At 41.3% G+C, this 21,365-nt stretch overlaps 1 long non-coding RNA gene across 1 annotated transcript; it reads right to left on the bottom strand.

Moving 5' to 3' along the window:
- Positions 1–263: 263 nt before the first annotated feature.
- On the bottom strand, positions 264–12,857 carry LOC103783462 (uncharacterized). Its single transcript, XR_008620368.1, has 2 exons — positions 5,212–12,857; positions 264–847 (listed from the first exon to the last, which is right to left on the bottom strand). It is a non-coding gene; the product is annotated as an uncharacterized LOC103783462 (long non-coding RNA).
- Between the last annotated feature and the right edge of the window lie 8,508 nt (positions 12,858–21,365).

Here is a 21,365-nt window from a genome sequence, read left to right as displayed (position 1 = left end):
TCTTTAAAACAGAAAAAAAGTTTAGCCTTTAATGTAGGTAAAAATCCGTACCTCCTTATAATCCTGTTATTAAAAGTATTTTTTTTTACATACCTTGTACATAAACTGTTTTTTTAATAATTTTACATTCAGGAGGCCTGTTTTTCAGTTATACAATATTTTTTGCATAAATTCCCTTTTATAGCTTTTCTTACGACTTTCACAGACAATCTTAAGCATGTCTTAACTTTCTGCCTTCCTTTTTCACTATTTTTCTAGTTTCACTCTCTGTATCTTCCTTTGATTTCTGTCTCTTCCAGTTTCTCTCTTACTTACTCTTTCCCTCTATTTCTCTCTCTCTCATTTGCGCTCTATTTTCCTCTCTCTCTCTCTCATCCTGTTTCCCTTTCTTTTCCCAAGTTCTCCTGCTCCTGCTGCGAGCCCTGCTGGGCCATGGCACGGGCCCCGCCCCCACGCACACGCGGCTGTCTGTTTCTCCTGTGTTTTTTATTTTTTATTTTTCCTGATTTCCCTTTTTATATTTTTTCCTTTCTTTTTACACTTAGTTTCTCTGGCTGGGTGGGTGGGATTTGCCCGGCTGTAGTCTGGGCCCCAGGCAGTCACCGGCCCAGAGGATTGGCAGATGCCTGCCGCAAATTGCAAGAATTATGCCCTTTCACCTCCTCTGCTCTCTTCCCGGCACCAGTCCCCAAGCTGTTTTTCATATAGAGCCGGGCTGGGGAGAGGGACTTACCCCTTGGCGTGCCTGCCTGGCTGTTTGGCTCTGTGCTTGCTGTTTTTGCTTTCTTTCCCTCTGACTTCCTCTCCTAGTTTTTTTCTTTTCTGCTGGTCTTTCTTTTTTCTCCACCTGTAGCAGGATTGATAAGGAATCAGGAACACCAAGGGGTTGAGGAGGATTTTTATTATTTAGGTGCACTGGCCCAGTTGGATTAACTTCCAAATGACTGAGCCCTGAACAAAGAGTCAAGTTATCTTTTAAGTATTTTGTCTGTGGGGGAAGATTTGTGCAGGGGGAAACATATTACAGAAGCAAGAAACAAAGACAGTTATTCGATTGAGACATACATTACATTGTTTCTTACTTTTCAAGGAAAAGCATGTTTTATGACTTGAGTTTATCTGTCTAGTGACCTTGCAACTGCACAGCTAGAGAAACAGGGTCTTCACAATGCCTGGGAAAGGGAGAGATAAGGCTCACTAGCCACAGAAAAACAGGCAGTTAATTTTTAAAGGACTCCAGTTCTTTCTCTTCCTCAGGGGGAATTGGGTTTTCTTACATACAACTGAGTTTTTGCTTACACATTCTTTAATTTCTTTTAATTCCTGTTCCATTCCCCCCTTTGGTGCTTTTTATAACAAATGTGTTAAAAGAAAGCACCACTATTTGCCACGTCTTCGTGGAGCTGAGCTGCTGCTTCTACCAGCAGTGACTGATATCTGGTTAATGCCATCATCTGCATGGTAGTGTATCGGGCCACTATTGCCTCTCCATAGTTGACTGAATACTCCTAATAAACAGGGGTAAAAGGCAAGGGAGGATGAGGCAGATGCCAAGAATAACCAAGAACCCACCAATGAGGCTTTTGAATCCTCTAAAGGCTGAGAACCATCCTCCAAACAAGGAATCCGGGGACCACCCGGACCAAGTCTGAACTGGAATATGGGCCAATGTGCGCATTCTAGCTGTGATTTCCATGACAGCTCAACCATTATCATCAATTTCTAGGCAACAGTTGGTTAAATTAAATTTTCCACATACTCCTCCTTCTGAGGCTAAGAGGTAATCTAAAGCCAATCTATTTTGATATATAGCATTCCTCATTTCTGTTGTTGTATTTTTTTCCATGTGAGTTCCTTGGCGGAACTGTTTTAAAAAATCTGGGGGCCACCATTTCAGGTATGGCTAGCCTCCCATTGGATAATTTTTACCATCTCCTTTTAATGTAGTTTTTATTTTTCTGGGCAAAATAAGCCCTTTCATTTGGAGTGTAGCTTGGGATATCCAGGAGAGGAATCTCTGGGAGGAGAGGCATAGCTAAGGCTTCCTCTTTAAAAGGTGGAGTTGTCATTGCAGCCTGCTTTGCCTCTTTGTCTGTTTTCTTATTTTATTTTATTTTTTTAGCCTTTAGTATTCTTCCTTTTTGGTGCCCCTTGCAGTGCATCACTGCCACCTTTTGGGGCCTATACAGCATTTAAGAGCTGTAGAATTTCTTCCTTATACTTTATTTCTTTACTTTCAGCAGTTAAAATTATTTTTTCTTTGTAAATAGTCTCATGAACATGCAAAGTGGCAGAAACATATCTGGAATATGTGTAAATATTTGTCTTTTGGTCTTTTGCTAGCCAGAGAGCTCTTGTCAGAGCTATTCTGCTTTCTAAGCAGAGGTTTTTGTAGGCAAAGACTGCACCTCTACTACTGAATCCAAAGTCACCACTGCATACCCAGCTTGGCGGACTCCCTTTAGTATGAAACTGCTTCCATTAGTAAAATATTCAATGTCCAGGTCCCTGAGGGATGTATCTGTCAAATCTCTGTGGCTTAAGAACACTTCATCTATCACATTTACACAGCAACGAAGGGGGTCTCCTGGCACTGACTCGATGAGGAGCAAGGTAGCCGGGTTTAGGGTATTCACCATCTCTAAAGTCAGTTTATTAGCTTCTTGTGCCAGTAGGGCAGTAGCAGCTAGTGCTTTAAAACAAGGAGGCCATCCAAGTGCCACAGAATCTAACTGCCTGGATAAGTATGTCACTGGGCAATGCCATGACCTTATGGCTTGAGTTAGAATCTTTATGGCCTCCCTTTCACTTGTGGACATTCAAGAAGATAAGCTTAGTTAGTTAGATCTGGCAGTCCTAAAGCTGGGATCTGAGTCAAGGCTTTGATTTTTTGAAAAGCCTTCTTCTGGTTGGCCTCCTAGAGGAGGAGTCCTTCTTTCCTCCTCTTTGTGGCTTTGTATAATGGCTTAGCCACAAGCAAGAAATTTGGGATCTAAATGCGGAAGAACTTTGCTGCCCTTAGGAACGCTCTTATTTGACGCCGGGTGGTTGGAGTAGGAAGTGCACTAACAGCCTGCTTTTGTTCACTACTAAGCCATCTTTCCTCTTGGCTTATGTAAAAGCTTAAGTACTGGATACTTTTCGAGCAGATTTGAGCTTTTTTCTGACCCTTTATATCCTGCCTTTCACAGCAGTCTTGGGTTTCTCCTGGGTGCAGTAGCCTTTGGCCAGTGGTTTTTTCATACCATGGCCTTGACCATTCTCCTTATTCTTTTGACATTTATCCTTCTAGTGTCCTTTTCTTTTGCACCATGTACATTAATCTCTCTCTAGCCTTGGCTGGCTTTCAAATTGCTGTCCAGACTAGCCTTTTCCACAACTGCATTCACACCCGCATCTATGCCTCCTTGCAAAGCCAGCCTCTCTTCCCATAAGGGCTGCTGGTTGTAAATAAGCCTTTATTAAGCCTCCAATCAGCTTTCTTCTTTGCCTCCTGGTCTCAGTTAATGTACACCTTGGTAGCCACTTTAATAAGCTGAGTAGCATTCACACCTACGGAGCTTCTAACTTCTGCAATTTATGCCTGATATCTCCTTGGGCCTGCCTTACAAATGCCGTATTTACCATTCACTGATTTTCAGCAGCCTCAGGGTTAAACAGAGTGTACAAGCAAAATGCCTATAAAACTGGCTGGTGCTTTTATCTGCACCACGGAGCACCTCTGAGATTTTTTTATATTGGTTGCCTTTTCCTTTTACCATCCTTTAGCCTTTGCAGAAGTGCTTCTCGGCACTTTTGTAGGTGCTGAAGCTGGACTGCATCGTCTGGGTCCTAGTGGGGGTCTGCTTGTCCTCTTAAGAGGCAGAAGCATAACTTGGGCATGGCTTGACCTGAGACGGCCTGCCTACCTTTTTGAGCCTTTCGTTTTAACTTCCTGGAGCTCTGATTTCTCCTTCTGAGGTGAGAGTGGGAGCATGTATCTGTTTGAACTTACCTCCTTAGGGGCAATTAGCCTTGGTAAGGGGGTATAGATTGGAATATAGGTAGGAGGGATCTCTATTCCATCCTGTGATTCTTGCAAAACTGGTTTTCTCTTTCCTGAGACTTTTTTTTTTTTTGGTCTGCATAGCTTCCAGGGCAGCTGACTTTCACTTTCGGCTCGGTGGTGCTAGAAGCCTCTGTGACTTTCCCTTTAACTCCGTAGCTGCCAGCACAGTTGGTTTATCTCGGCGTGAGCTGCGAGCATTCTACAATAAACTGCTAGGCAGGGCTGCGTACATTTAGCCATGAGTCAATATAAAGACTAGGTCTGAATGCCCTGGCTGTCCTCCGACCCTAGTCACCACCTTAAAACACACGGCCAATTTCTCTACAGTGCCTTCGGCCAGCCACCTGACACTAAAAGAGGGCTATTGTAATTCACAGTATGTCTTTAACTTTTGAACATCCAGTTTCATCCCACAATCACCTCTAAATCCTTTCTTTAAAATTTTTATCATGCACTCCAAAGGAGTTGGTTTTGACGCTTTCCCTCCCATTTCCTCCCTTGCGGCACACTCTCACTCTCACTTTCACTCTCAGGTCCAGCAGACCCGGTCCTATTACAGGAGTTTCCCACGCTGCTTAGCCAGGAAGGTGTCTTCCCCTGTCACAGCCTGCTACAGCTGCAAAGCTCGTCCTATCAGCTGTATGCAACGTCCTAGGTCTGATTTCCCCCACACTCGCCTCAGAGCACACAGCCCATGCTAAGGGATCTGTGCCTCCCCATGTCACTCCCTGCATTGGCCTCCCCCGAGACCATCGCTTTCACACACTTTCACACACCTTCCTTGCCCCAGGACTCCTCATTGGACGAAATGAGCCTCTCTCATGTCCCGGGTGAGCCTAGTTAGGCTCCCACTTTCACACACATACCCCACTCCTACTGCAGGAGTCCTCATCGGATGAAATGAGCCTCTCTCATGACCTGGGTGAGCCTAGTTAGGCTCCCATATTCACACACATACACACACCACTCCCAGTTCCTGTCTCCAGATCCAGTGAACCACTTTCACTTTGTTAGTGGGGACAAAAGCTTCATCCAAATTGGCAGGCCACTCCTGCTGCCCCCAGCCACTCTGGGTTGGATTAGTGGTCAGTCCCCGGGAGGTGATCAAGCTCCCCTTTGTCCCTATGGGACGGGCTTTCCTGCCTTGGGCCTATACTCCTTACCACAGTTCCTGAAGTGCTGGTATCATCCTGCAGCCCCATCCTTGGTTCCATTGCGCTGCCAGGCAGGGTGCTGGGACGTGGGGAGAGCTGGTCTATATCCGGGTGAAGCTCAGCTGTGGCACACCTTGGATGCCGGGTCTCTCCTGGCCCCGGGGACCTAGTATCGCAGGCAAAGGGGACAGTAAATCTGTCATCTCCAATCCTGATGAGCCCCCAGAAATGTATCGGGATACATAAGGAATCAGAGAGACCAAGGGATTGAGGAGGATTTTTATTATTTAGGTGCACTGGTCCACTTGGATTAACATCCAAAGGACTGAGCCCCAAACAAAGAGTCAAGTTACCTTTTAAGCATTTCGTGGGTGGGGGAAGATTTGTGCAGGGGGAAGCATATAACAGAAGCAAGAAACAAAGACAGTTATTCAATTGAGACATACATTACATCATTTCTTTTCAAGAAAAAACATGTTTTATGACTTGAGTTTATCTGTCTAGTGACCTTGCAGCTGCACAGAGAAATAGGGTCTTCATAATGCCTGGGAAAGGGAGAGATAAGGCTCACTAGCCACAGAAAAACAGGCAGTTAATTTTTAAAGGACTCCGGCTCTTTCTCTTCCTCAGGGGGGAATTGGGTTTTCTTATATACAACTGAGTTTTTGCTTACACATTCTTTAATTTATTTTAATTCCTGTTCCATGCCAGCCACCTATGCTGCTGTTTTCCCCCTCCCTCCCCTTCCCTTAGGGAAGGCACTGGTGGCAGTGGGGCTATTCTTTCTTCCCCCAAGAAGAAAGGTAAGGGGGGTTCTGAATATTTTTCTTACTACTGGGAGTTTGTGTGAGGTTCAACGCCCCCCCCATGGGGATTCCTCACCTCTTTCTGAGGTTCAACCCCCCTCATGGGGATTTCTCACCTCTTTCTGAGGTTCAACACCCCTTCTATGGGGATTTCTCACCTATTTTTAACCTCCAAGACATCCCGACTAAGGAAAAATCTACTGACCCTGCAGTTTCTCTCTCCTTGGTACATCCTAACTAAGGAATGCTTTACCGTCCTGTGGCTTTTTTTTTTTTTTTTTTTTTTTTTTGTCCTGATCACCAAGGAAATACTTTATCGGCTCCCACAGCTTCTTCTTTCTTGGCCTGTGCACAAAGTTGTCACCACAGTATGTGAGGATCCTTTAAGCTAGGTTGCTGGCCAGTTTTGTTTTTTTTTTCCTCTCTGTGTTGCTGAGAGTGTGGGTTTATTTGTCTCAATTTGTCATCCCTGAGGGCCCCTTCAATGAGGTAGGGGAGTGCACTCCCTCATGAGAGAGGACTGGAGACCACCCCTGGAGGAGAATGTATCCCCATACAGACTGCCACCAAATTGTTTGAAATGCTTGTTCCCCAGTGCCATAAAAAAATAGCACTTGAACATAAATTTATTTAGTAAGGCCATTTTTTTTTTTTTTACTTCCTGCAGAAAGGGTATACTCACCAGCAGTTTTGCCACGAGCGTACACCAAACAAAGGAGACAGCGTCATTTATAACCTGCCGCATCCACCCTACTGCTGTGTCCAGTTTCCATTGACTGGAACAGGACCTCACATTCTGTATTTGTCCCGACTGGCTAGCAACTTAGAACTTTTTAAAAGAGGCAAAGGTAGAGGAGAACAAAGGAAGGAGGAAGTAACTTGTGGAATGCTGAGAAAGGTAAAAACACTTTTAAATAAGGAAGAGGAACAGGCTATGACCTAACGCTTGCTTGGACCAGTATAAGCATGCCAGGGCAAATATTTAGGAGCACGGGTCTTTGATTTTGCTTCTAAGAGAAGTTACTATTTATTCCTAATTAGATAGGGAGGAAAGTCTTTGAAAAGCAACCTCTACTTTACTTTTTACAGAATAAATGCAGGCGAAAAGAACATAAACTTTGCCATGGGCAGAATGTTATGGACAGAATGTTTCTGTTTCCCTGAAATTCATGTTTGAAATCCTAACTCCCAATGGTATAGTATTAGGAGGGGCCTTTGAGAGGTAATTTAGGTGTGAAAGTTGATTATAAGAATTGAGTAATTCTTTTCATACCTAAATAAAACAGAGTGGAGAATCCAGTGGAAAAACACTCTGGGTACAAAGCATTGCTCCAAGAATGTAATTATCTGCAAGCCTGGCTGCTGAAACTGCCTGTTGTAACCAGAAACCAGTTTTATCTGTAGCTTCTGAAGTAGCTTACTGCAACTCTAGAACTAATGTTTGCTCACACTGTTGTCACGCAAAAATCGGAGCTTGCCAGCTCACAAATATCAATGCACTTTCTCAAAAAGCAATATGTAAAACCTCTAACCTTCTCTTTGCTCTTTGGAGATACCGAAGACCACGTGTATGCCCTGAACTGTGATTCTTTCTTCCCAAATAAAAGACTACATTTAGAGATTTGTGTCTGCATTTTTATTTTTACTTTGACATACTATTATAGGAGTTACTAAGAAATTCTTTTAGGCAGATAGGGAAAAAAGGGGGTCCTTGGGAAATTTTTGTTTCTTTTAAAGCAGCTCCAGAAACGTTTCTTGTCTAGCAGGAAAGCGCTGGCTCTTAGAGCTGCCTGGCAAGCTTTGATGTGCGAATGCCAGCCATTAGAAACTGGGTCTACCCAATCGTGGCAATTCCTGCCCTCTTCTTCCTGCTCTTGCCCCGACATGTGCCTGGTAACATGACCGCCCCCACATATCCCCATGAGTATAGAACATCATGATGCCCTGCATTTGCATATTAAAAGGCTAGGGTAAGAGGGCCAAGTTTTTCATGGGCTACATGAGTGACATGCCTGATCAAACCAATCCCCTTAGCCCTATGCAAATCAAACACCACCTCCTACAGCCTCCTCATATAAGTGGCCACTTTTCTGCAGCACATGGGGTTTTCTCTTTGTTTAAATCCCTCCTCCCTCTGTCTCTACAAGGGAGCTGTTTTCTTCTTCCTTCCTTCTTTCTTGCTTATTAAACTCTCCTCTCCTTAAAACCACTCCACGTATGTCCAAGTCGTTTTATCTAATTTGGTGAAAGATTAAGGACACTAGTGTTCTACCAGTCATCATAGCCATATCAATACTTGGTGTCAGAAGGAAGGACCAAAGGTGATTCACCTTAAGGAGACTCACCAGACCTTGGAACTACAGCATGAGGTACCCACACTGGGGCTCTTTAGGGCCCCCGACCCTGACTTCCATGGGTCACTTCTTCTCCGGCTTGGAGAGTCTCTTTTAGAACTCCCAATTTTGATTTGTTTTCTGTTTTATTTGGGATTTGGTGAGGAAAGATCTTTTCCTCCTTGTTTGAATCTCTTGTTGAAGAGGACTCTTTTCCTCTGTTGACCTTGTCTATGAAGTTTGAACCTAGAGGTTTGAATGGGGAAATTTTTTTCTTCATTTGGAGAAGGCCATTGTTTTTCTTGGTAAGCATATACTTTATTTTTCTCCTGTGCTTGCATTTATTTTGCTTTTACATATTCAGTGCTTGAGTTTCACTGGAGTTTGTGCATTTGGCAGTTGACTAAATCACCTAAATAAATGTAGTTACAAATGAACTCTCAAAGTTCAATGGCATGAGAATTAGGCTCTGATTTTTTTTATCTTGCCCAAATTCATACCTAAGGAGTCTGGGGAGTCATGCCCTACAAACCATAAACTAACATCACATGGGTTTCATTTAACCCTGTATATCATGACTTACTTTCCAATCTGACTCTGGCATAACATTATGTGACAAAGAAGAAAGTCAAATGTTTTACCCCAAAACATGTTTACTTGCCATATTTTGAAATGGCCCTGCAAAGCTGTCCTTTGTGGGGAGAAATTTGCACATGTAAAGAATCTCTATTAAAATATCTGGATCTTTTTCTCCAGGCCCTCCCAATCCTAAAGAGATTAACTAAGAGTCTAGCACCTTTTAAATATCTGAATAGGATATCATTCTATTGTCTCTAAGAGCAGCCACTATAAGACTTCAAAAGAACCTTGGTCTCCACATCCTTTTATCTTAACCTGAATATTTATTTTCTATCAACCCCAGGTCTTTAGACAAACTCAACTAATTGTCAACCAGAAAATGTTTAAATTTACCTATAGCCTGAAACTACCCCCCCCACTCCCCACCTTCCTAATCCCTGGCTTTGAATTGTCCCACCTTTCTGGACCAAACCAATGTATTTCTAATATGTCAGTAAATTGAGTTATATACCTATAATTGTATATATATATACGTGTGTGTGTGTGTGTGTGTATCCTTTGATAGATGATTTTATTGACTACTTTTTGTTTGTTTGTTTATAGCCCCTCTGGCTAATCTTTGTTCCCTTAAATACAGAGAACTTTGGGAGCTTTGGAAAGTTTGCTAATTTTTTCTTTTTTAGAACTTTTTTTTCCCTTGCTTTATATTCCTCAATTTTATCACAGAATTAGCAAATGGCTTGTAGGAAAAGTGAAGATTTGAACACTGTCTGTTTTGTGCTGCTCTAATAGAATACAAAGACCAGATAATTTAGAATGAACATAAATGTATTGGCTTACAATTCTAGAGGCTGAGAAGGGGCCAGCATCTAGTGAGGTTCTTCTTGCCGTACTATCAAATGGAAGGAGGTGAGACCGGGAGAGAGAGAACCCACTGCTCAAAATTTTTTTAAAGGCACTAAACTCACTCACATATAAAGGCAGAACTCTTATGGGTCTTAAAGGTCCCACCTCCCAATACCATTATATTTGCAATTAAATTTTAACCTGAGTTTTGGAGGAGACAAACATTCAGACTATAGGAAAAACCTTCAAATATTCGGTATTGTCACCCTAGTCCACATAACCACTACAAAAATTGCTGGTTTCACTTTCTGCAAACATAGGTTCTCTGTCTTGGCCAGACTCTGATCCATGAAAAAGAAAAATGACAAAAGTAGCAGATTGTTGATTTTTTCTCCCTACTCTGGAATTAAAGTCATTTGGTTGTCATTCCATAGAGCTCTGATTCCTTAAAAATGCATTTTTGGGGAGATCTGGCAAGATGGCCGAATAGGAACAGCCCCAGTCTGCAGCTCACATCAAGAGCAACACAGAAGGCGGGTGATTTCTACATTACCAAATGAGGTGCCCAGTTCATCTAATTGGGACTGGTTAGGCAGGGGAATGCAGCCCACGGAGGGCAAACAGAAGCAGGGTGGGGCATTGCCTCACCCCGGAAGTGCAAGGAGCTGGGGTACCTTTCTCCCCCAGCCAAGGGAAGCCATGAGGGACTGTGCTACCCGGCCCAGATACTACACTTTTCCTACAGTTTTTGCAATCCACAGACTAGGAGATTCCCTCATGCACCTACACAACCAGGGCCCTGGATTTCAAGCACAAAATTGGGCAGCTGTTTGGGCAGACATCAAGCTAGCTGCAGGAGTTTTTTTGTTTGTTTGTTTTCCCCAGTTGTGCCTGGAACCTCAGCGAGGCAGAATCATTCACTCCCCTGGAAAGGGGGCTAAAGCCAGGGAGCCAAGTGGTCTCGCTCAGCAGGTCCCACTTTCCTGGAGCCCAGCGAGCAAACAACAACTGGCTTGAAATTCTCACTGCCAGCACAGCAGTCTGAAGTGGACGTGAGACAATCAAGCTTGGTGGGTGGGAGGGGCATCTGCCATTACTGAGGCTTGAGTAGGCGATTTTTCCCAACAGTGCTAAGGAGGCCAGGAAGTTCAAACTTCGCAGAATTCACCACAGTGCAGCAAAGTATCTGTGGCCAGTCTGCCTCTCTAGATTCTTCTCACTGGGCAAGGCATCTCTGAAAAAAAGGCAGCAGCCCCAGTCAGGGGCTTATAGATAAAACTCCCATCTCCCTGGGTCAGAGAACCTGGGGGAAGGGGCAGCTGTGGGTGCAGCTTGAGCAGACTTAAACATTCCTGCCTGCCGGTTCTGAAGAGAGCAGCAGATCTCCCAGAATGGTGTTCGAGCTCTGCTAAGGGACAGACTGCCTCCTCAAGTGGGTCCCTGACCCCCATGCCTCCTGACTGGGAGACAGCTCTCAGCAGGGGTTGAGAGACACCTCATAGAGGAGAGCTCTGGCTGGCATCAGGCCAGTGCCCCTCTGGGACAAAGCTTCCAGAAAAAGGAGCAGGTGGCAGTCTTTGCTCTTCTGCAGCCTACATGGGTGATATCCAAGCAAACAGGGTCTGGAGTGGACCTCAACTACAGCAGGCCTGCAGAAGAGGAGCCTGACTGTTCGAAGAAAAACTAACAAACAGAAAGCAATAACATCAACATCAAAAAAAGGACCCCCACATGAAAACCCCATCCAAAGGTCATCAGCCTCAAAGATCAAAGGTAGATAAATCCATGAAGATGAGAAAAAAAACAATGCAAAAATGCTGAAAATTCCAAAAACCAGAATGCCTCTTCTCCTCCAAATGATCACAACTGGTCTCTAGCAAACCTAGATGATGGATTGATAGGTGCAGCAAACCACCATGGCATATGTATACCTATGTAACAAACCTGCACATTCTACACATTTATCCCAGAACTTAAAAGTAAAAATATAATAAGATTAAATTAAATTTTAAAAGATACTTCCATATGCATGTTTATAGCAGTGCAATTCACAATTGCAAAAATGTGGAACCAACCCAAGTGCCCATCAATCAACGAGTGGATAAAGAACCTGTGGTATTATATGTATATGATGGAATACCACTCACTCACAGAAGGGAATGAATTAACGGCATTTGCAGTGACCTGGATGAGATTGGAGACAATTATTCTAAGTGAAGTAGCTCAGGAATGGAAAACCAAGCATCATATGTTCTCACGCATTAGTAGGAGCTAAGCTATGAGGATGCAAAGGCATAGGAATGGCACAATGGACTTTGGGGACTCAGGGGAAAAGGGTGGGAAGTGGGTAAGGGATAAAAGACTACAAATAGGATGCAGTCTATACTGCTCGGTGATGAGTGCACCAAAATCTCACCAAATCACCACTAAAGAACTACCCACGTAACCAAACACCACCTGTTCCCCAATAACCTATGGAAATTAAAAAAAAAAAAACTAAAAACAAAAGTTTAATTTCATTTACTGCCACCTATTTTGTTGTTGTCATTGTTGTTGAATAATTTACTAATACATATAAGTGCTCAAACATATTGCCATTAATTTTGTTTTACGAGGTCAGTTAACTTACAGGATACTTGAAAAAAACTAATTATATTTCTCTTACATTTACCAGTCTACCTTTCTGCATTCTTTCCTGTAGAAGCAGGTTCCCATCTGATACTGTTTCCCTCAGTAAAAAGAACATCCTTCAGCATTTCTTACAGTGTGGACCTGCTGGCAACACATTCATTCAGCTTTTACTAACCTGGAAATATTTTTATTTTGCTTCATTTTTTAAAATTAAGTTTTTAATTTGGTATAATTGTAAGTTCACATGTTACCGTAAGGAATAACACAAAGAGATCCCATGTTTCCTGTCCCAGTTTACTCCAATGGCGATGTCTTGTAAAACTGTAACACAATATTACAACCAAGATATTGATAATGATACAATCAAAATACAGAAGAGCTCCATTATCACAGGGATCCCTATATAGAGGAAGCCACACCCACCTTCTACCTCTCCCCCATTCTTGATTCCTGAAAACCATTAATCTGCTCTCCATTTTTATCATTTTGCCATTTCAAGAATGTTATATAAATGGAATTGCATAGAATGTAAACTTTTTTTGTTTCAACATACCTGGAGATTTATACAAGTTGTTGCATGTTCCTTTTATTGTTGAGTAGTATTCCACTGTATTTATGTACCACAGTTTAACTCATTGAAGGACTTCTGAATTGTTTTTAGTTTGGGGCTATTACAAGTAAAACCACTATGAAAATTTGTGTCCACATTTTGTATATTTGTAAGTTTTTTTTCTCTGGAATAACTATCCAAGAGTGCAACTGCAGAGTTATGTGGGAGTTGTATGATTTGTTTTTAAGGAAACTTCCACAGGATTTTTCAAAGAGGCTGTATCATTTTACATTCCTACCAGAAATGCATGAGTGATCTAGTTTCTACTCGTCCTTGTTGACTTTTAATATTGTCACTATTTTTATATTTGCCATTCTGATAAGTATGTAGTGATGTCTCAGTACAGTTTTAGTTTATTTTGCCATCTGTATATCCTCTGATTCTTTCCTCTGTCATCTTCATTACCCTATTGAACCTGTCTAGTGAGTTTTGCTGTTGTTGTTTTTGTGTCTTTCAGTTTTATAATTTATAATTTCTTTTTTCACACACACAAATGTGCGAAATGTGTGAAAGTGTTTCTTAAATATTACAAGATACAATATCAACTAAAAATACATTATATTAAAATTGAAAGCTTCTTGGCATATATTTTAATGCAATTTAGGTGTGTGGGTTGATATTGTCAAACAAGGGGAAAAACGAAATAAAGTTCCAAAATTTTTTTAAAAAGTGCCTGAACATAAGCTGCACAGTTAATAGAAACCTATTCTTTTGCTTACAAAAAGTAAGAGAAAAAACTTCGAAAGTATTTTGATGAATATAAAACTTTGGCAAGACATACGAATGTGCTTCCTGAATTTGAAAGTAAATGAAAAAGTAACAACATTAAAAATGTACAACAGGCCAGGAGCAGTGGCTCATGCTTGTAATCCCAGCACTTTGGGAGGCCAAGGTGGGCAGATCGCCTGAGGTCAGGAGTTCGAGACCAGCCTGGCCATCATGGAAAAACCCTGTCTCTACTAAAAATACAGAAAAATTAGCCAGGTGTGGTGGCACACGCATGTGATTCCAGCTACTTGGGAGGCTGAGGCAGAAGAATCCCTTGAACCAAGGAGGTGGAGGTTGCAGTGAGCTGAGATGGTGCTACTGCACTCCAGCCTGGGTGACAGAGTGAGACTCCATCTCAAATAAATATATAAATAAATAAAATAAAATAAAATAAAAATGTACAACAAACTAATGAAAATACCATGATGGGAAAAGTGCACATCAAACAGAAATTGAGGTGATTGCAGGTACCCATTTGATTATTTTTTATAACATGTATTTATTTGCTAATTTTTTTTTTTTTCAAAAGAATTTGTAATTGCTTATTGAAGAGTTTTCATTTTTTTTCTGCTTTTTCCCTGCTGGAGCCAGGGAGGCTGGACGGCCTGGTGCCAAGAGGTGTTCCCTACAGCCCAACACACTGGTTGTGGCAGACTGTGGCCAGAATGCCCTTTCAGGCCTGACCCTGACTCATCCCTCTTCAATGGGCGGGGCCTCCCTGCAGGAACTTCAACAACTCCAGTGAGAGGTTCAGGGGACAGAATGCTAATCTCCCTGGGCCTGACTCCCTATGGGGAGGGGTGGCTGCAGTCTCTGCAGACCAGCAGACTTAGCCTTTCCTCCTGTTAGTTCTGACGAATCTGGGCAGCCCAGACGAGTGGGTTACCCGCCAGTGAAGCACACTCCCTCCACCAAGGGACAGTCAAAATGCTTTGTTAAATAGTTCCTGTTCCCTGTGCCACCCAACTGAGACCCTCCAACAGGGATTGTCAGACACCCTTTGCAGGACCAAATCTACTGGCATCAGTTTGGTGCCCCTCAAAATCAGAGATCCCAGGAGGAAAAGCAGACACCCATCTTTGCTGTTCTCCAGCCTCCTTGAGTGACATCTTCAGGCAGGAGAGTGAACCAGATGAAAAAGGCCTGAAGTGAACCCTCAGCAAACCCCAGCAGCCCTACAGAAGAGGGAACTGACAATTGAAAGAAAAGCAAACATTGTTCAGTTCCCACCTATGAGTGAGAACATGCGGTGTTTGGTTTCACACACCGGGGCCTGTTGTGGGGTGGGGGGAGGGGGAAGGGAAAGCATTAGGAGATATACCTAATATAAATGACGAGTTAATGGGTGCAGCACACCAACATGGCACATGTATACATATGTAACAAACCTGCACGTTGTGAACATGTACCCTAGAACTTAAAGTATAATTAAAAAAAAAGAAAAAAAGAAAAGCAAACAAACAGAAAGCAAAAATAACAGCATTAACAACAAAAAAATCCACAGAAAAACCCCATCCTAGGATCAACAGCCTCAAGAATCAAAACTAGACAACACATGAAGATGAAAAAGAGTCAATGAAAAAATGCTGAAAACTCAAAAGGCCGGAGTATCTCTTCTCCTCCAAATGATTGCCAGGACAAATCTACAGAAATAATTTCAATTTTTTTCAGTATTTAGTAGTAAAAGATATTAATGCATTAATGACAATACATTTCTGGTTTAAGATAAGTTAAGGATGTTTTCTAGTTGTGCATGAATGCTGGCAACTTAGCAATTTTTGACAACTGTTTAAATATTAATGTTAACATTAGGTTTAAAAAAGTAAAGATGGTAAACTGGGTATTTGTCATTTGCTTTAAAAAAAAAAAAAAAGAAAAAAACACTCTCAAACTATGCATTGATGGAACATATCTCAAAATAATAAGAGCTATTTATGACAAACCCATAGCCAATATAATATTGAATGAACAAAAGCTGGAAACATTCCCTTTGAAAACCAGCACAAGACAAGGGTGCCCTCTTTCACCACTCCTATTTAACATATATTGGAAATTCTGGCCAGGGCAATCAGGCAAGAGGTAGAAATAAAGGGTATTCAAATAGGAAGAGAGGAAGTCAAATTGTCTCTGTTTGCAGACGACATGATTGTATATTTAGAAAACCCCATCATCTCAGCCCAAAAACTCCTTAAGCTGATAAGCAATTTCAACAGTCTCAGGATACAAAGTCAGTGTGCAAAAATCACAAACGCTCCTTTACACCAACAGTAGACAAGCAGAGAGCCAAATCATGAATGAACTCCCATTCACAATTGCTACAAAGAAATAAAATACCTAAGAATACAGCTAAGAAGAGATGTGAAGGACCTCTTCAAGGAGAACTACAAACCATTGCCCAAGGAAATAAGAGAGGACACAAACAAATGAAAAAACATTTCATCCTCCTGGATAGGAAGAATCAATATCATGAAAATGGCCATACTGCCCAAAGTAATTTATAGATTTAATGCTATTCCCATTAAACTACCATTGACTTTCTTTACAGAATTAGAAAAAAACTACTTTAAATTTCATATGGAATCAAAGAAGACCCTGTATAACCAAGACAATCCCCCAAAAAAAAGAACAAAGTTGGAGTATCATGCTACCTAACTTCAAACTATACTACAAGGCTACAGTAACCAAAACAGCATGGTACTGGTACCAAAACAGACATACAGACCAATAGAACAGAACAGAGACCTCCGAAATAACACCACTCATCTACAACCATCTGATCTGTGACAAACCTGACAAAAACAAGCAATGGGGAAAGGATCTCCTATTCAGTAAATGGTGCTCAGAAAACTTGTTAGCCATATGCAGAAAACTGAAACTGGACTCCTTCCTTACACCTTATACAAAAATTAACTCAAGATGGATTAAAGACTTAAATGTAAAACCCAAAACCATAAAAACCCTAGAAGAAAACCTAGGCAGTATCATTCATGACAAAGGCATGGGCAAAGACTTCATGACAAAAATGCCAAAAGCAGTGGCAACAAAAGCCAAAATTGACAAATGGGATCTAATTAAACTAAAGAGCTTCTACACAGCAAAGCAAACTGTCATCAGAGTGAAAAGACAATCTACAGAATGGGAGAAAAATTTTACAATCTACCCATCTGACAAAGGTCTAATATCCAGAATCTACAAGGAACTTAAACAAATTTACAAGAAAAAAACAAACAACCCCATCAAAAAGTGGGCAAAACAAATTAACAGATGCTTCTCAAAAGAAGACATTTATGCAGCCAACAAACATATGAATAAAAGTCAATATCACTGATCATTAGAAAAATGCAAATCAAAACCACAATGAGATACCATCTCATGCCAGTCAGAATGGCGATTATTAAAAAGTCAAGAAACTATAGATGCTGGTGAGACTGTAGATAGGAACACTTTTACACTGTTGGTGGGAATGTAAATTAGTTCAACAATTGTGGAAGACAGTATGGTGATTCCTCAAGGATCCAGAACCAGGAATACCATTTGACCCGGCAATGCCATTACTGGGTATATACCCAAAGAAATATAAATCATTCTACTATAAACACACATGCACATGTATGTTTATTGCAGCACGATTTACAACAGTAAAGTCATGGAACCAACCCAATGCCCATCAATAATAGACTGGATAAAGAAAATGTGGTACATATACCACTGTGGAATACTATGCAGCCATAGAAAGGGATGAAATCATGTCCTTTGCAGGGACATGGATGAAGCTGGAAGCCATCATCCTCAGCAAACTAACACAGGAAGAGAAAACCAAACACCACATGTTCTCCTCATAAGTGGGAGTTGAACAATGAGAACATATGGACACAGGGAGGGGAACAACACACACCAGGGCCTGTTGGCCAGTGGGAGGTAAGGGGAGGGACCTTAGAGGACGGGTCAATAGGTGCAGTAAACCAACATGGCACATGTATGCCTATGTAACAACCCTGCACGTTCAGCACATATCCCAGAATTTAAAGTAAAAAGAAAAAAAAAAAACTTTAGTAAGTTTATCCAAGGAGGTGAAAGAGCTATATACTGAAAACTATAAAACACCAGTGAAAGAAATTTAATCTAACACAAGTAAATGGAAAGATATCATATGTTCTTGGAGTGAGAGAAATATAAAATTTCCATGCAACCTAAAGTGATCTACAGATTTAATGCAATCCCTGTTAAAATTCCAATTTTGTTTTATATGAGAATAGAAAAAGCATTCCTGAAATTCATATGGAATCACAAAAACCCTGAACAGCCAAAGCAATCTCGAGCAAACAGAACAAAGCTGGAAATGTCACACTCCTTAATTTCATGCTCTATTATAAAGCTTTGTAATCAAAACAGCATAGTACTAGTGTATAAACGACACATTGACCAACAGGACTGAATAGAAAGCCTAGAAATAAACCCACACATTTAAGGCAGTCGATTTTTGACAAAGGTGCTAAGAATACACAATGACAAAAGAACAACAATCTCTTCAATAAATGGTGTTGGCAAAACTGAATATGTACATGCAGAAAAAATAAAGTTGGACCTTTATTTTACACCATACTGAAAAATCAACTCAAATTAGATTAAAGAATAAAATGCAAGACCTGAAATTATAAAACTACTAGAAGAAAATGTAGGGGAAAATTCCATGTCATTGATCTGGGCAATAATTTTTTGCATATGACTCCAAACCCACAGGTAACTAAAGGAAAAATAAATAAATGGGATTGCAACAAACTAAAAAGGTTTTGTACAACAAAGAAAACAGTTAACAAAGTGAAGAGATAACCCACAGACTGGGAGAAAATATTTGCATAATGTACTCTAATAAGGGGCTAATGTCCAAAATATATAAAGTAGTTGCACGATTAATTAGCAAGAAAACAAATAACTAAATTCAAAAATAGGCAAAGAACCTAAATGAACATTTCTGAAAAGATGACATATGAAGGACCACAGGTACGTGAGAAAAAAATGCTCAATCTCTAATCGTCCGAGAAATGCAAATTCAAAACAAAATGAGAGGTTACCTCACACTTGGTAGAATGGTTACTATCAAAAACTCAGTAGATAAGAAGTGTTGGGAAAGAAGTGGAGAGAAGGAAACTCAACTACATTGTTAGTGGAAATATACATTAGTACAGCCATTATGAGAAACAGTATAGAGATTCCTCAAAAAGCTAAAAATACAATTACCCTATGATCCAGCAGTTCTGCATCTGGATATATATCCAAAGGAGTTGAAATGTATATATCAAAAAGAGTTGAAATTGGTATGCTGAAGAGATATCTGAACTCCACGTTCATTGCAACGTTAATCACAATAGCCAAGATATGGAATCAGCTTAAGTGTCCATCAACAGATGAATGGATAAAGAAAATATGGTATATATACAGAAAGAAATACTATACAGCAGGAGGAGCCAAGATGGCCGAATAGGAACAGCTCTGGTCTACAGCTCCCAGCGTGAGCGACGCAGAAGACGGGTGATTTCTGCATTTCCATCTGAGCTTTGAAGAGAGCAGTGGTTCTCCCAGCACGCAGCTGGAGATCTGAGAACGGGCAGACTGCCTCCTCAAGTGGGTCCCTGACCCCTGACCCCCGAGCAGCCTAACTGGGAGGCACCCCCCAGCAGGGGCAGACTGACACCTCACACGGCTGGGTACTCCAACAGACCGGCAGCTGAGGGTCCTGTCTGTTAGAAGGAAAACTAACAAACAGAAAGGACATCCACACCAAAAACCCATCTGTACATCACCATCATCGAAGACCAAAAGTAGATAAAACCACAAAGATGGGGAAAAAACAGAGCAGAAAAACTGGAAACTCTGAAAAGCAGAGTGCCTCTCCTCCTCCAAAGGAACGCAGTTCCTCACCAGCAACGGAACAAAGCTGGACGGAGAATGACTTTGACGAGCTGAGAGAAGAAGGCTTCAGACGATCTAATTACCCAAGCTACGGGAGGACATTCAAACCAAAGGCAAAGAAGTTGAAAACTTTAAAAAAAATTTAGAAGAATGTATGACTAGAATAACCAATACAGAGAAGTGCTTAAAGGAGCTGATGGAGCTGAAAACCAAGGCTCGAGAACTACGTGAAGAATGCAGAAGTCTCAGGAGCCGATGCGATCAACTGGAAGAAAGTGTACCAGTGATGGAAGATGAGATGAATGAAATGAAGCGAGAAGGGAAGTTTAGAGAAAAAAGAATAAAAAGAAACAAGCAAAGCCTCCAAGAAATATGGGACTATGTGAAAAGACCAAATCTACGTCTGATTGGTGTACCTGAAAGTGATGGGGAGAATGGAACCAAGTAGGAAAACACTCTGCAGGATATTATCCAGGAGATCTTCCCCAATCTAGCAAGGCAGGCCAACATTCACATTCAGGAAATATAGGGAACGCCACAAAGATACTCCTCGAGAAGAGCAACTCCAAGACACATAACTGTCAGATTCACCAAAGTTGAAATGAAGGAAAAAATGTTAAGGGCAGCCAGAGAGAAAGGTCGGGTTACCCTCAAAGGGAAGCCCATCAGACTAACAGCGGATCTCTCGGCAGAAACTCTACAAGCCAGAAGAGAGTGGGGGCCAATATTCGACATTCTTAAAGAGAAGAATTTTCAACCCAGAATTCATATCCAGCCAAACTAAGCCTCATAAGTGAAGGAGAAATAAAATACTTTACAGAGAAGCAGATGATGAGAGATTTTGTCACCACCAGGCCTGCCCTAAAAGAGCTCCTGAAGGAAGCGCTAAACATGGAAAGGAACAATCGGTACCAGCCGCTGCAAAATCATGCCAAAATGTAAAGACCATCGAGACTAGGAAGAAACTGCATCAACTAATGACTAAAATAACCAGCTAACGTCATAATGACAGGATCAAATTCACACATAACAGTATTAACTTTAAATGTAAATGGACTAAATGCTCCAATTAAAAGACACAGACTGGCAAATTGGATAAAGGGTCAAGACCCATCAGTGTGCTATATTCAGGAAACCCATCTCACATGCAGAGACACACATAGGCTCAAAATAAAAGGATGGAGGAAGATCTACCAAGCAAATGGAAAACAAAAAAAGGCAGGGGTTGCAATCCTAGTCTCTGATAAAACAGACTTTAAACCAACAAAGATCAAAAGAGACAAAGAAGGCCATTACATAATGGTAAAGGGATCAATTCAACAAGAAGAGCTAACTATCCTAAATATATATGCACCCAATACAGGAGCACCCAGATTCATAAAGCAAGTCCTGAGTGACCTACAAAGAGACTTAGACTCCCACACATTAATAATGGGAGACTTTAACGCCCCACTGTTAACATTAGACAGATCAACGAGACAGAAATTCAACAAGGATACCCAGGAATTGAACTCAGCTCTGCACCAAATGGACCTAATAGACATCTACAGAACTCTCCACCTCAAATCAACAGAATATACATTTTTTTCGCACCACACCACACCTATTCCAAAATTGACCACATACTTGGAAGTAAAGCTCTCCTCAGCAAATGTAAAAGAACAGAAATTATAACAAACT

Source organism: Pan paniscus, chromosome 10 (assembly GCF_029289425.2).
Source record: "Pan paniscus chromosome 10, NHGRI_mPanPan1-v2.0_pri, whole genome shotgun sequence".
NCBI lineage: Eukaryota > Metazoa > Chordata > Mammalia > Primates > Hominidae > Pan > Pan paniscus.
Note: the sequence above shows the minus strand (reverse complement) of the source record. Positions and strands in the feature narration are given on the sequence as shown.